This window comes from Zea mays, chromosome 6 (genome assembly GCF_902167145.1).
Source record: "Zea mays cultivar B73 chromosome 6, Zm-B73-REFERENCE-NAM-5.0, whole genome shotgun sequence".
In the NCBI taxonomy this organism is placed as follows: Eukaryota; Viridiplantae; Streptophyta; class Magnoliopsida; order Poales; family Poaceae; genus Zea; species Zea mays.
The window spans coordinates 138,102,698-138,116,484 of NC_050101.1; the positions used below are offsets into that span (position 1 = coordinate 138,102,698).

General features: G+C 50.6%; 1 pseudogene; it reads right to left on the minus strand.

The window, feature by feature from the left end:
- Positions 1-6,530: 6,530 nt before the first annotated feature.
- LOC103630067 (mediator of RNA polymerase II transcription subunit 28-like) overlaps positions 6,531-13,787 on the minus strand; it is a 65,629-nt pseudogene continuing 58,372 nt past the window's right edge.

The following is a 13,787-nucleotide window of genomic DNA, read 5'->3' on the forward strand; positions in this document are numbered from 1 at the left end:
CCGCTCAGGCCCTGCACACAATACCCATCACCTGGCCGTTTGCTATGTGGGGTCTAGACCTCGTCGGTCCCTTGCAGAAGGCACCCGGGGGCTTCTCGCACCTGCTGGTCGCCATCGACAAATTCTCCAAGTGGATCGAGGTCCGACCCCTAACAAGCATCAGGTCCGAGCAGGCAGTGGCGTTCTTCACCAACATCATCCATCGCTTTGGGGTCCCGAACTCCATCATCACCGACAATGGCACCCAGTTCACTGGGAAGAAGTTCCTGGACTTCTGCGAGGACCACCACATCCGTGTGGACTGGGCCGCTGTGGCTCACCCCATGACAAATGGGCAGGTGGAGCGTGCCAACGGTATGCTTCTGCAGGGACTTAAACCGAGGATCTACAACGACCTCAACAAGTTTGGCAGGCGGTGGATGAAGGAACTACCCTCGGTAGTCTGGAGTCTGAGGACGACGCCAAGCCGAGCCACGGGTTTCTCGCCGTTCTTCCTAGTCTTTGGGGCTGAGGAAATCTTGCCCACAGACTTGGAATACGGTTCCCCGAGGACAAAAGCGTACGACGACCGAAGCAACCAGACCAGCCGAGAAGACTCACTAGACCAGCTGGAAGAGGATCGGGACGTGACCTTGCTACACTCGGTGTGGTACCAGCAGTCTCTGCGACGCTACCACGCCCGAGGGGTTCGGCCCCGAGGCTTCCAGGTGGGAGACTTGGTGCTTCGGCTGCGGCAAGACGCCCAAGGGCGCCACAAGCTTACTCCTCCCTGGAAAGGGCCATTCATCATCGCCAAGATTTTGAAGCCCGGGACATACAAGCTGGCCAACGATCAAGGCGAGGCCTACAACAACGCTTGGAACATCCAACAGCTACGTCGCTTCTACCCTTAAGATGTTTCAAGTCGTTCATATACCTCGTTTCTCTTTACGTACACAAATAGAGTCTAACCATCAAGGAAGGGTCAGCCTTGCCTCGGCGAAGCCCGACCCTCCCTCGGGGGCTAGAAGGGGGGAACCCCCTCTGCGTCAAAATTTTCCTCGGAAAAGTTTTCTACCAAAACGACTTTCGTGCTTTCCGACTATATCAATAATAGTATCCTGCAAAGCGAGTAAGAGCGCACGTAAGCGGCAAGGCCGACCGAGCCGAGGGACTCCTACGCCTCCGGGATACGGATACCTCACTCATCACCTTCCGCGAAAAGTAACTCTCGCTCGGATAAGCGATTCTGCTACCGACGAACAAGTCCTGATACTCGAAACAAGAGGAAAGGAAACGCAGCTTTATAACACGACAATAAGATGTTTGGGCCTCGGCGGCAGCAACAAGCATACGCATACTACAGACAAATTGTTCCTGTAGGTTCAGACATCGACAGAGGGAGCAGCAGCACCCTCGGCATCGTTTCCACCTTCGGCAGATCCCGGCCCAACCTCGGACGGCGACTCGGGCGGAAGGATCTCCACCTTGAAGAAGGACGCCAGCGCCGCGCTTGGGCCATCGCAGCCAGGGTCTCCTCCAGGGTCCCGACCCGAGCAGACGCCTCGGCTGGCCACTCCGTAGCCTCAGCCAGCTGTCCCCCAAGGACATCAGCCCGGCTCACGGCCTCGGCAGCGTGACTCCGGGGTTGGTCCCACTAACGGACGACCTGGCCAAGCTCCAGCCGCCGCTGCTGCACTTCCTCGACCCGGGAAGCCACCTGCTCCTGGGCCGACGAAGCCTCTTTTCGAGCCGACTCCGCCTCTGTCCACGCCGACACAGTTGCCTCCGGCTCTAGCTCATCGCAGAGCGGCCGAAGGTTCTAAAACTGAGCAATAGAGGCCTTGAGTGGCAAGGCCGACCGAGCCGAGGGACTCCTACGCCTTCGGGATATGGATACCTCACTCGTCACCTTCCGCACAAGGCAACTCACACTCAGTTAAGCGGTTCAGCTAGCCGACAGGCGAGTCCTAGTGCTCAAAATGAGGAAGAAACACGGTATTACGCTCAAATACCCAAATGTTCAGGCTTCGACAGCCACAATGAACAAACACCGGCACTCAGGGTGCCATTACAAACGGAACTCCGGTTCCACTCCTGCGGGTATGAACTACCTCCACACCAGAGGGCCTGCGGGACGACAAACTCCAGGTGGTTCGCCGCCGACCTCTGCACCAGCAGCGACAACAACCTCCGCTCCGGGCGGCTAAACAGCAGCAGCGATGACCTCAGGGCAGACGCTGCTGTGAAAAGGCCCTCGCCCACGTCCCCGTACAAGGGGCAAGGACAAGCCGTCAAAACCGAAGAGCCGGAGGTCCGACCGCAGGTGGCATCGACGGTCTCGTCGGTGGAGAAACCTTCTCTGGCTACCACCACCTCAGCACCGACGATAGCGGCCACCTGCGCGTCGGCGCTACGCCAATGAATGACAGCCTCACCGAAACCAGCGGTCGAAAGGGCGGACTGCCATGCAGGTGGCGTGCAACCGCACTGCGGAGGCGCACCCCTTCGGCTTCGTCACATCCAGCATGGAGGCCCAGGCCCACACGTCATGTAACCGGCGCGCCGGTTACTAAGTGCAAGAAACTGCACTGCCACTTGCGTCAATGTCGTGCCTTCTCGACTGTGGAACCAGTGCCGCGACTTAAGGCAACCCTGCGCATGGCCCAACAGTGCCAATCGAGCACATCGATCATAGGTCAGTCAGCCGCAGGAGGAGGCGCGGCGGTCGATATGGCCAAAAGTGGACCAGCAGTAATGGCGGCAGCAGACGGGCAGAAGCAGCGATCGAATCATCTGCAGGCTCACGTCCCCTCCTGAAGCAGCAAGGGAGCCCTCTCCCACGGCGTGAAGACGACGCGCCCGTGTTCCGTTCCTCGAACGGCTCGTGCACGCGGCCGCCCCGCGAACCGCCCGTCCCGTCGCATTAACTCCTCGGCAGGGCAAGCGACACCTTTGGCAGGCGAAGCGGGCGTCGTTTCACCTCCGCCATGATGACCGCATCAGAAAAGGTGTGCCACGCCATTTAAATTCATATCATTTTCCTCTTCCCCTTTCTCTCTCTTGCTACAGGGACCGGGAAAGGGGATATTTCGAAAGGGATCCTTCTCCGCGAAGGAAGCGGGCCCCGAGCCCTCCTACTGATCAGGGGTTCGAAGGCTAGCCCCTCGAAAGGGTTCGACAGCCGCCCCAGAGCACTCGGGCTCCGTGCCCACTACTGATCAGGGGTTCGAAGGCTGGCCCCTCAGAAGGGTTCGACAGCCAACCCAGAGCACGCAGAGCGAGGGATGACTCTGGGTACATCTGTTACATGGACGAGGCACGGGCTACGCTCCTGAGGTACCCTAGGACATTTCCGAGACCAGCATGAGCGATTTTGTAATGGAATCCTATCAGATGGAGGCATCGAGCCCTCGGACCCTATCGAACGGGACTGGGTCCGGCAAATCACCTGCAGGTACTTTTGGAGCGCGCCTCTGGGCCACTAGCCGACCCTTATCGAACGGGGCACAGGCGTCCACTCGTATCACTCGTTAGCAACTCACTGGAGACACAATGTTCGGCGCCCTCCGAGGGCAACATGGTGCTCCCCCCCTTCCTCCTTGCGGAAAGGCGACGAAGGGGCGTATAATAAAAGTCGAGACAGTCCTTGATCGCCCTCTCGCTCCGTGCAGAGGCTCGGGGGTTGCTCTCGCAAACCCGGCTACAGCCAAACCGTTGACAGCGTCAACAAACCAGCCTAAAAACTCGGAACCTGACCATGCACCCAAGCTACGATCAGGTCGCATGAGGGAACAACCAGGCCGGCCAAGGCACCACGAAAGGCATTAAGACCTCAGAGGAGTTAAACCACTCCTCTGAGGCCTCGGGGGCTACACCCGGCGGGTGCGCTCGTGCGCACCCACCGGAACAAAGTGTAACCAATAAAGGCCGGTCCCCTTGCAAAAAAGTGCGACAAAGCCTCCAAGCGAGTACCAACACTCCCTTTGAGGCTCGGGGGCTACTGTCGGGTACCATAATTAGGGGTACCCCCAACAGTCCTAAACATGGCTGGTAACCACCATCAGCACAAACTACAGAGATTGATGGGCACGATTCAGGTCAAGGCTTTGTCTACTCAAGGGACGCGATCTCGCCTCGCCCGAGCCTAGCCTCGGGCGGGAACAGTAGTCCCAGACGGATTCTCGCCTCGCTCGAGGGCCTCCTCAAGCAACGGGCACACCCTCGACTCGCCCAAAGCCCAGCTCGGGCAGGCTTCATAGTGAAGCAACCTTGGCCAAATCGCCTCACCAACCGACCGTATCGCAGGCGCATTTAATGCGAGGATCGCCTGACACCTTATCCTGACACGCGTGCCTCAGTCGGCAAGGTCAAAGTGACCGCAGTCACTTCGCCCTTCCACTGACCGACCTGACAGGAAAACAGCGCCGCTCGCCCCACTCCGACTGCTGTGCCACCCGCCAGGGCGAAGCTGACAACAGTCAAGTTCAGCCTCAGGCGCAACAGGAATCTCCACCTCGCCCGACCTTGGGCCTCGTCCTCAGGAGGAGGTCTCCGTCTCGCTCGACCCCAGGGCTCGGCCCCCGCCTCGGCCTCAAAAGGTGGTCTCCGCCTCGCCCGACCCTAGGGCTCGGTCTCAACCTCGACCTCGGGAGGAATCGCGTCCTCGCCCGACCCCGGCCTCGACCTCGAGAGGAATCACGTCCTCGTCCGACCCCAGCCTCGGCCTCAGGAGGAGTCTCCGCCTCGCCCGACCTTGGGCTCGGACCGACCACGCCACAGAGGATGCATCATTACCCTACCCCAAGCTAGCTCAGGCTACGGGAGAACAAGACCGGCGTCCCATCCAGGCTCGCCCCAGTAACAAGTAATGATGGCTCCCCGCGTGCGTCCATGACGACGGTGGTTCTCAGCCCCCTACGAAAGCAAGGAGACGTCAGCAAGGTCCCAGCAGCCCCGACAGCTGTGCTTCTACAGGGCTCAAGCGCTCCTCCGACGGCCACGACACCGTGTATACAGGGCTCTAGCACCTCTCCGACAGCCACGTTGGCATGTACACAGGGCTCAGGCACCTCTCTGCCGGACACATTAGCGCATAGCTACACCCCCATTGTACACATGGACCCTCTCCTTGCGTCTATAAAAGGGAGGTCCAAGGCCTTCATGCGGAAGGTCGCGCGGGAGAAGGAGCTGACGAACGGGCTCGCTCTCTCTCTCTCTCTCTCGCGAACGCTTGTAACCCCTACTACGAGCGCATTCCCCTGGCGCAGGATAACATGAGCCGCGTTTTCCCCCCTTGTGTTCCATCTCGCGCCAACCCATCTGGGCTGGGACACGCAACGACAATTTTACTCGTTGGTCCAGGGACCCCCCGGGGTCGAAACGCCGACAGGTAGGTCGACAAAAGTCCCTCGTCCCAGCAAGCCGACAGTGGTGACGATCCCCTGTGCTGGTCTCGAGTGGATAAGGCATGGGTGACTAAGGATGTAAATGGTCGGTAAAATTCGGTAAATTTCCGGTACCGTTTACCAGATTTTTCCGACCGTTTTCAGATTTTTCGGGATATACGGAAAACAGGACGGAAACGGGATGTGTTATTACAAAAACGGTACAGTAAGCGGTGAGACATATTTACTGTCCGTTTTTTGAATTCTCGGGAAAATCCGGTATTTTTCCGTATTTTAACCGTATTTTCCCGGTCCACAAAAAAACAAAGGAGGCAAGAACTATACCCGTTAGGGTTTAGAGATTAGGGTTTTAGATGTCATAGAAGATATATCAAGTGATCCAGATGACATGCCACATGATTTCTAGTTTATGTATCGCGTGTTTAAGACTTATATACTATGTGGTTAAAACTTTAGTGAACATGTATGATCATTTATGTGTGGTCATAACTATGTATTGTATATTTGTGTGGTTGAGACTTGTATGTGAATGTGAATGAACAATCGTGTTTTAAGACTTATGTGTTGTGTGTTAAAATTTAAGAGTGGACATGTATGAGTGTATGACCAATTATATGTGGACAAGATTGTGTTTTGTGTACTTTTGTGAATGAGACTTGTATGTGGATGTGAATGAACATCTGTGTGGTTAGGATTTGTTTATTGTGAGCTTTTCCGATTACAGTTACCGTTTCATGATCAATTTCGAACAATTTTGCTCGAATTTATCCGTTTTCGATATACTGGAATTTATCGGCCGTTATCCGTTTTCGACTTTCCCGTTTACCGATTCCGACCGAACAAAAATTTATGCGGGTGAAAACGGCGAGATGTTTTTTCCGGGCGTTATCGGTCGTTTTCACCCTTATGGGTGACAGAAGGGTGGAGAGGAAGTGGGTCGAAATGGTTCACTTGTTTTTGAGGAATCCCTATAACCCACATTTTAAAAAGTATTTCGACCCAGAATCAACCTAACCCGCGAGCCTTTTGAACCAAACACGAGTTGTTATAGGTTGAACCCGTTCCAAACCACATGAACCTGCTAACCAAACACACGCTTAAAGGTTCATGGCCATTACAAGGTAAACTGCAGAATCACACTCTTCACACCCTTTCAAGCTCGGTGATGTGCCTGTCCAGCTGCTCCTTTCTTTTCTCCACCCTTCAACCAACTTCTTGTGCTTGACAATAAGCTCAGACTTGGTCTTCAGTTCTTCCTCCATTATCATAATCTCCTGCTGAGAGCACCTAGAGGGGGGGGTGAATAGGTGATCCTGTAAAAACTTAAGCTTATAGCCGCAAAAACTTGTTAAGGGTTAGCACAATAATTGCCAAGTGGCTAAAGAGGAGATCTTGCACAATACGACAATCACAAAGAATTCAACACAGAGAAGACATGGTGATTTATCCCGTGGTTCGGCCAAGTACAAAACTTGCCTACTCCACGTTGTGGCGTCCCAACGGACGAGGGTTGCAATCAACCCCTCTCAAGCGGTCCAAAGACCCACTTGAATACCACTGTGTTTTGCCTTGCTTGTCTTTATCCCACTCGCGAGGAATCTCCACAAATTGGAGTCTCTCGCCCTTACACTTAAGATTCACAAAGAAGCACGGAGTAAGGGAGGGAAGCAACACACACAAATCCACAGCGAAATGCGCACACACACGGCCAAGAATCGAGCTCAAAGACTATCTCAAAGTTCTCACAAGAACGGAGCTCGAATCACTTAGAATGACAATCGGATGCGCAAAGACTGAGTGTGGATGATCAAGAATGCTCTAAGGTTGCTTGGTGTCTCCCTCCATGCGCCTAGGGGTCCCTTTTATAGCCCCAAGGCAGCTAGGAGCCGTTGAGAACAAATCTGGAAGGCCATCTTTGCCTTCTGTTGTCGGGCGCACCGGACAGTCCGATGCACACCGGACACTGTCCGGTGCCCGATTTCCTTCCTTAAACAGCGCAGTCGACCGTTGCAGATGCGGGAGCCGTTGGCGCACCGGACATGTCCGGTGCACACCGGACAGTCCGGTGCCCCCTTCCGACCGTTGGCTCGGCCACGTGTCCCGCGCAGATCGCGCGACCGACCGTTGGCCCGGCCGACCGTTGGCTCACCGGACAGTCCGGTGCACACCGTACAGTCCGGTGAATTTTAGCCGTACGCCGTCAGTAAATTCCTGAGAGCGGCCTCTTCGGCCGAGGCAGCCTGGCGCACCGGACACTGTCCGGTGCACCACCGGACAGTCCGGTGCCCCAGACCGAAACAGCCTCTTGGCTGTACACAGCCAACTCTCTTCTTCCTGTTTCTAATACTTAGACAAGTATATTAGTACACAAAACCAATGTACTAAGACTTAGAAACATACCTTTGCTCTAGATTTGCACTTTGTTCATCCATGGGCATTGATTCACATTTAAGCACTTGTGTTGACACTCAATCACCAAAATACTTAGAAATGGCCCAAGGGCACATTTCCCTTTCAATCTCCCCCTTTTTGGTGATTTATGCCAACACAACATAAAGCAACTAGAACAAGTGCAAAATCACTTCAAATAAAACTCAAATTGATTTTGATTCAATTTTGGCATATATGGATCATCCTTTGCCACCACTTGGTTTCTTTTTGCAAATCAAACTCAAATCTCTATCTCTATGTCAAACACACATGTTGAAGCATAAAGAGAGTTATTCCAAAAGAGATTGATCAAAGATTTCAAAAACTCCCCCTATTTCCCATAATCAACACTTCTCCCCACAAGAAGCCAACTTTTGACAAGAGAGACAATAATAGACAATAAAAGCGTTTGACAAAACAAAAACTCTATTCTTTCAAAATCTCTCAAGTGGTAGCTGATCCATTTATCGCTTTGGCCTTTATTTTCTCCCCCTTTGGCATCAAGCACCAAAACGGGATCAATCTTGGCCTTATAACCCCATTGCCTCACCAAAGTCTTCAATTAAGAGCAAATGGCAATAAGATTTCATGAGATGAACTTGGAATAAGTTACCCTCTCTTCGGAGTGCAGTGGAAGTCTTTCATGGTCCAAGTCCACCTTTTCCCTTTCAATCCTCCTTTGAGACTAAATCATCAACTCAAGCACATGGTTAGTCTCAAAGGGTCAAGTTGTAACACATCTCCCCCTAAACATGTGCATCACTTTGCAACGGACTTGTGAGGTCCAGGGAGTGTTTGTACAACTTGAGCACCATAATAAGCAACAAAATGCAAAAAGGAACATGATCAAAAGCATAAATACATGTATGCTACAATTCAATCCAGGTTCCGCGAATCTAAGACATTTAGCTCACTACGCAACCTGCAAAAGGTCTTCTCATCTAGAGGCTTAGTGAAGATATCGGCTAGCTGGTTCTCGGTGCTAACATGAAACACTTCGATATCTCCCTTTTGCTGGTGGTCTCTCAAAAAGTGATGCCGGATGTCTATGTGCTTTGTGCGGCTGTGCTCAACAGGATTCTCCGCCATGCGGATAGCACTCTCATTATCACATAGGAGTGGGACTTTGCTCAGATTGTAGCCAAAGTCCCGGAGGGTTTGCCTCATCCAAAGTAGTTGCGCGCAACACTGACCTGCGGCAACGTACTCGGCCTCAGCGGTGGATAGGGCAACAGAGGTTTGTTTCTTAGAGTTCCATGACACCAGGGACCTTCCTAAGAATTGGCACGTCCCCGATGTACTCTTCCTATCGACCTTACATCCAGCATAGTCGGAGTCTGAGTATCCAACTAAGTCAAAGGTAGACCCCTTTGGATACCAGAGCCCGAAGCAAGGCGTAGCAACCAAATATCTAAGAATTCGCTTCACCGCCACTAAGTGACACTCCTTAGGATCGGATTGAAATCTAGCACACATGCATACGCTAAGCATAATGTCCGGTCTACTAGCACATAAGTAAAGCAAAGAACCTATCATTGATCGGTATGCTTTTTGATCAACGGACTTACCTCCTTTGTTGAGGTCGGTGTGTCCGTCGGTCCCCATCGGAGTCTTTGCGGGCTTGGCGTCCTTCATCCCAAACCGCTTTAGCAGATCTTGCGTGTACTTTGTTTGGGAGATGAGGGTGCCGTCCTTGAGTTGCTTCACTTGGAACCCAAGGAAGTAGTTCAACTCGCCCATCATCGACATCTCGAATTTCTGCGTCATCACCCTGCTAAACTCTTCACAAGACTTTTGGTTAGTAGAACCAAATATTATGTCATCGACATAAATTTGGCACACAAACAAATCACCATCACATGTCTTTGTAAAAAGAGTTGGATCGGCTTTCCCAACCTTGAAAGCATTAGCAATTAAAAAGTCTCTAAGGCATTCATACCATGCTCTTGGGGCTTGCTTAAGTCCATAGAGCGCCTTAGAGAGCTTACACACGTGGTCGGGGTACCGTTCATCCTCGAAGCCAGGGGGTTGCTCCACGTACACCTCCTCCTTGATTGGCCCGTTGAGGAAAGCGCTCTTCACATCCATTTGGTACAACCTGAAAGAATGGTGAGCGGCATATGCTAGCAAGATACGAATTGATTCTAGCCTAGCCACAGGAGCAAAGGTCTCCTCAAAGTCCAAACCTGCGACTTGGGCATAACCTTTTGCCACAAGTCGAGCCTTGTTCCTCGTCACCACCCCGTGCTCGTCTTGTTTGTTGCGGAACACCCACTTGGTTCCCACAACATTTTGCTTGGGACGAGGCACCAGTGTCCAAACTTCATTGCGCTTGAAGTTGTTGAGTTCCTCCTGCATGGCCAATACCCAATCCGGATCTTGCAAGGCCTCCTCTACCCTGAAAGGCTCAATAGAAGAGACAAAAGAGTAATGTTCACAAAAATTAACTAATCGAGATCGAGTAGTTACTCCCTTGCTAATATCACCCAGAATTTGGTCGACGGGATGATCCCTTTGAATCATCGCTCGAACTTGGGTTGGAGGTGCCGGTTGCGCTTCTTCCTCCATCACTCGATCATCTTGTGCTCCCCCTTGATCAAGCGCCTCCACTTGAGGTACCTGTTCGTCATCTTCGGTTGGGGGATGCACCATAGTTGAGGAAGAAGGTTGATCTCGTTCATCTTGTTCCTGTGGCCGCACTTCTCCAAACGCCATGGTTCGTATAGCGGCTGTCGGAACATCTTCTTCATCTACATCATCACAATCAACAACTTGCTCTCTTGGAGAGCCATTAGTCTCATCAAATACAACGTCGCTAGAGACTTCAACCAAACCCGATGATTTGTTGAAGACTCTATACGCCTTTGTATTTGAGTCATAACCTAACAAAAACCCTTCTACAGCTTTGGGAGCAAACTTAGAATTTCTACCTTTCTTCACTAGAATGTAGCACTTGCTCCCAAATACACGAAAGTAAGATACATTGGGTTTGTTACCGGTTAGTAGCTCATACGAAGTCTTCTTGAGGAGGCGATGAAGGTAGACCCTGTTGATGGCGTGGCAAGCCGTGTTCACGGCTTCCGACCAGAAACACTCGGGGGGTCTTGAATTCTCCAAGCATCGTCCTTGCCATATCGATTAGCGTCCTGTTCTTCCTCTCTACCACACCATTTTGCTGTGGTGTGTAGGGAGCGGAGAACTCGTGCTTGATCCCTTCCTCCTCAAGGAACTCCTCCACTTGAAGGTTCTTGAACTCGGACCCATTATCGCTCCTTATCTTCTTCACCTTGAGCTCGAACTCATTTTGAGCTCTCCTGAGGAAGCGCTTGAGGGTTCCTTGGGTTTCAGACTTATCCTGCAAAAAGAACACCCAAGTGAAGCGGGAAAAGTCATCAACAATAACTAGACCATACTTACTTCCTCCTATGCTCAGATAGGCGACAGGTCCGAAGAGGTCCATATGCAGCAGCTCCAGGGGTCTTGAAGTGGTCATCACATTCTTGCTGTGATGTGCTCCTCCCACTTGTTTACCTGCTTGACAAGCTGCACACGGTCTATCTTTTTCGAAATGCACGTTAGTTAAACCTATCACATGTTCTCCCTTTAGAAGCTTGTGAAGGTTCTTCATCCCCACATGTGTTAAGCGGCGATGCCACAGCCAGCCCATGCTAGTCTTAGCTATTAAGCATGCATCTAGACCGGCCTCTTCTTTTGCAAAATCAACTAAATAGAGTTTGCCGTCTAATACACCCTTAAAAGCTAGTGAACCATTACTTCTTCTAAAGACAGACACATCTACATTTGTAAATAGACAGTTATATCCCATATGACATAATTGACTAACAGATAGCAAATTATATCCAAGACTCTCTACTAAAAATACATTAGAGATAGAATGCTCATTAGAAATTGCAATTTTACCTAACCCTTTTACCTTGCCTTGATTCCCATCACCGAATATAATTGAATCTTGGGAATCCTTATTCTTGACGTAGGAGGTGAACATCTTCTTCTCCCCCGTCATATGGTTTGTGCATCCGCTGTCGATAATCCAGCTTGAACCCCCGGATGCATAAACCTGCAAGGCAAATTTAGGCTTGGGACTTAGGTACCCAACTCTTGTTGGGTCCTACAAGGTTAGTCACAATTGTCTTAGGAACCCAAATGCAAGTTTTATCACCCTTGCATTTTGCCCCTAACTTCCTAGCAATCACCTTTCTATCCTTTCTACAAATTGCAAAGGAAGCATTCAAAGCATGATATATTGTAGAAGGCTCATTAACTTTCCTAGGAATATTAACAGCATTTCTCCTAGGCTTATTATGAACAACACTCCTTCTATCAACATTTTTATCATGCTCATATGAAGAACTAGAAGCAAACATAGCATGAGAAAAATCATTGTAAGCATTATAACTCCTATAAGCATTTCTAGTTTGTCTCTTATCATGATACAGAAAGGCATGATTCTTTTTAGCACTAGTAGCCATAGGGGCCTTCCCTTTCTCCTTGGCGGAGATGGGAGCCTTATGGCTTGTCAAGTTCTTGGCTTCCCTTTTGTAGCCAAGTCCATCCTTAATTGAGGGGTGTCTACCAATTGTGTAGGCATCCTTTGCAAATTTTAGCTTATCAAAATCACTTTTGCTAGTCTCAAGTTGGGCTTTGAGACTAGCTACCTCTTCATTTAATTTAGAAATGCAAGCTAGGTGTTCACTATAAGCACTAATGTTAATATCTTTACACCTAGTGCACGTTACAACATTTTCTACACAAGAGATAGATTTACTAGCAATCTCTAACTTAGCATTCAATTCATCATTAATGCTCCTTAGTTTTGAAATTGTCTCATGGCAAGATGATAATTCACAAGAAAGCATTTCATTTCTTTTAACTTCTAGAGCATGAGATCTTTGTGCTTCTACAAATTTATCATGTTCTTCATACAATAAATCCTCTTGTTTCTCTAAGAGTCTATCTTTCTCATTCAAGGCATCAATTAATTCATTGATTTTATCAATTTTATTTCTATCCAATCCTTTGAACAAACTAGAATAATCTATTTCATCATCACTAGACTCATCGTCACTAGAAGAATCATAAGTGACATCATTACGAGTGATTACCTTCTTCTCTCTTGCCATGAGGCAAGTGTGACGCTCGTTGGGGAAGAGGGATGACTTGTTGAATGCAGTGGCGGCGAGTCCCTCATTGTCGGAGTCAGACGAGGAGCAGTCCGAATCCCACTCCTTGCCAAGATGAGCCTCGCCCTTTGCCTTCTTATAATTCTTCTTCTTCTCCCTCTTGTTCCCTTGGTCCTGATCACTATCATTGTCGGGACAGTTAGCAATAAAATGACCAAGCTTACCGCATTTGAAGCACGAACGCTTCCCCTTGGCTTTGGTCTTGCTTGGCTGTCCCTTGCGACCTTTCAGCGCCGTCTTGAATCTTTTGATGATGAGGGCCATCTCTTCATCATTAAGTCCGGCTGCCTCAATTTGTGCCACCTTGCTAGGTAGCGCCTCCTTGCTTCTTGTTGCCTTGAGAGCAAGGGGTTGAGGCTCGTTGATTGGTCCATTCAAGGCGTCGTCCACGTATCTTGCCTCCTTGATCATCATCCGCCCGCTTACGAATTTTCCGAGTACCTCCTCGGGCGTCATCTTCGTGTACCTGGGATTCTCACGAATATTGTTCACGAGATGAGGATCAAGAACGGTAAATGACCTTAGCATTAGGCGGACGACGTCGTGATCCGTCCATCGCGTGCTTCCGTAGCTCCTTATTTTGTTGATAAGGATCTTGAGCCGGTTGTATGTTTGCGTCGGCTCCTCGCCCCTTATCATCGCGAATCGTCCGAGCTCGCCCTCCACCAACTCCATCTTGGTGAGTAAGGTGACATCATTCCCCTCATGAGAGATCTTGAGGGTGTCCCAAATCTGCTTGGCATTGTCCAAGCCGCTCACCTTGTGATAC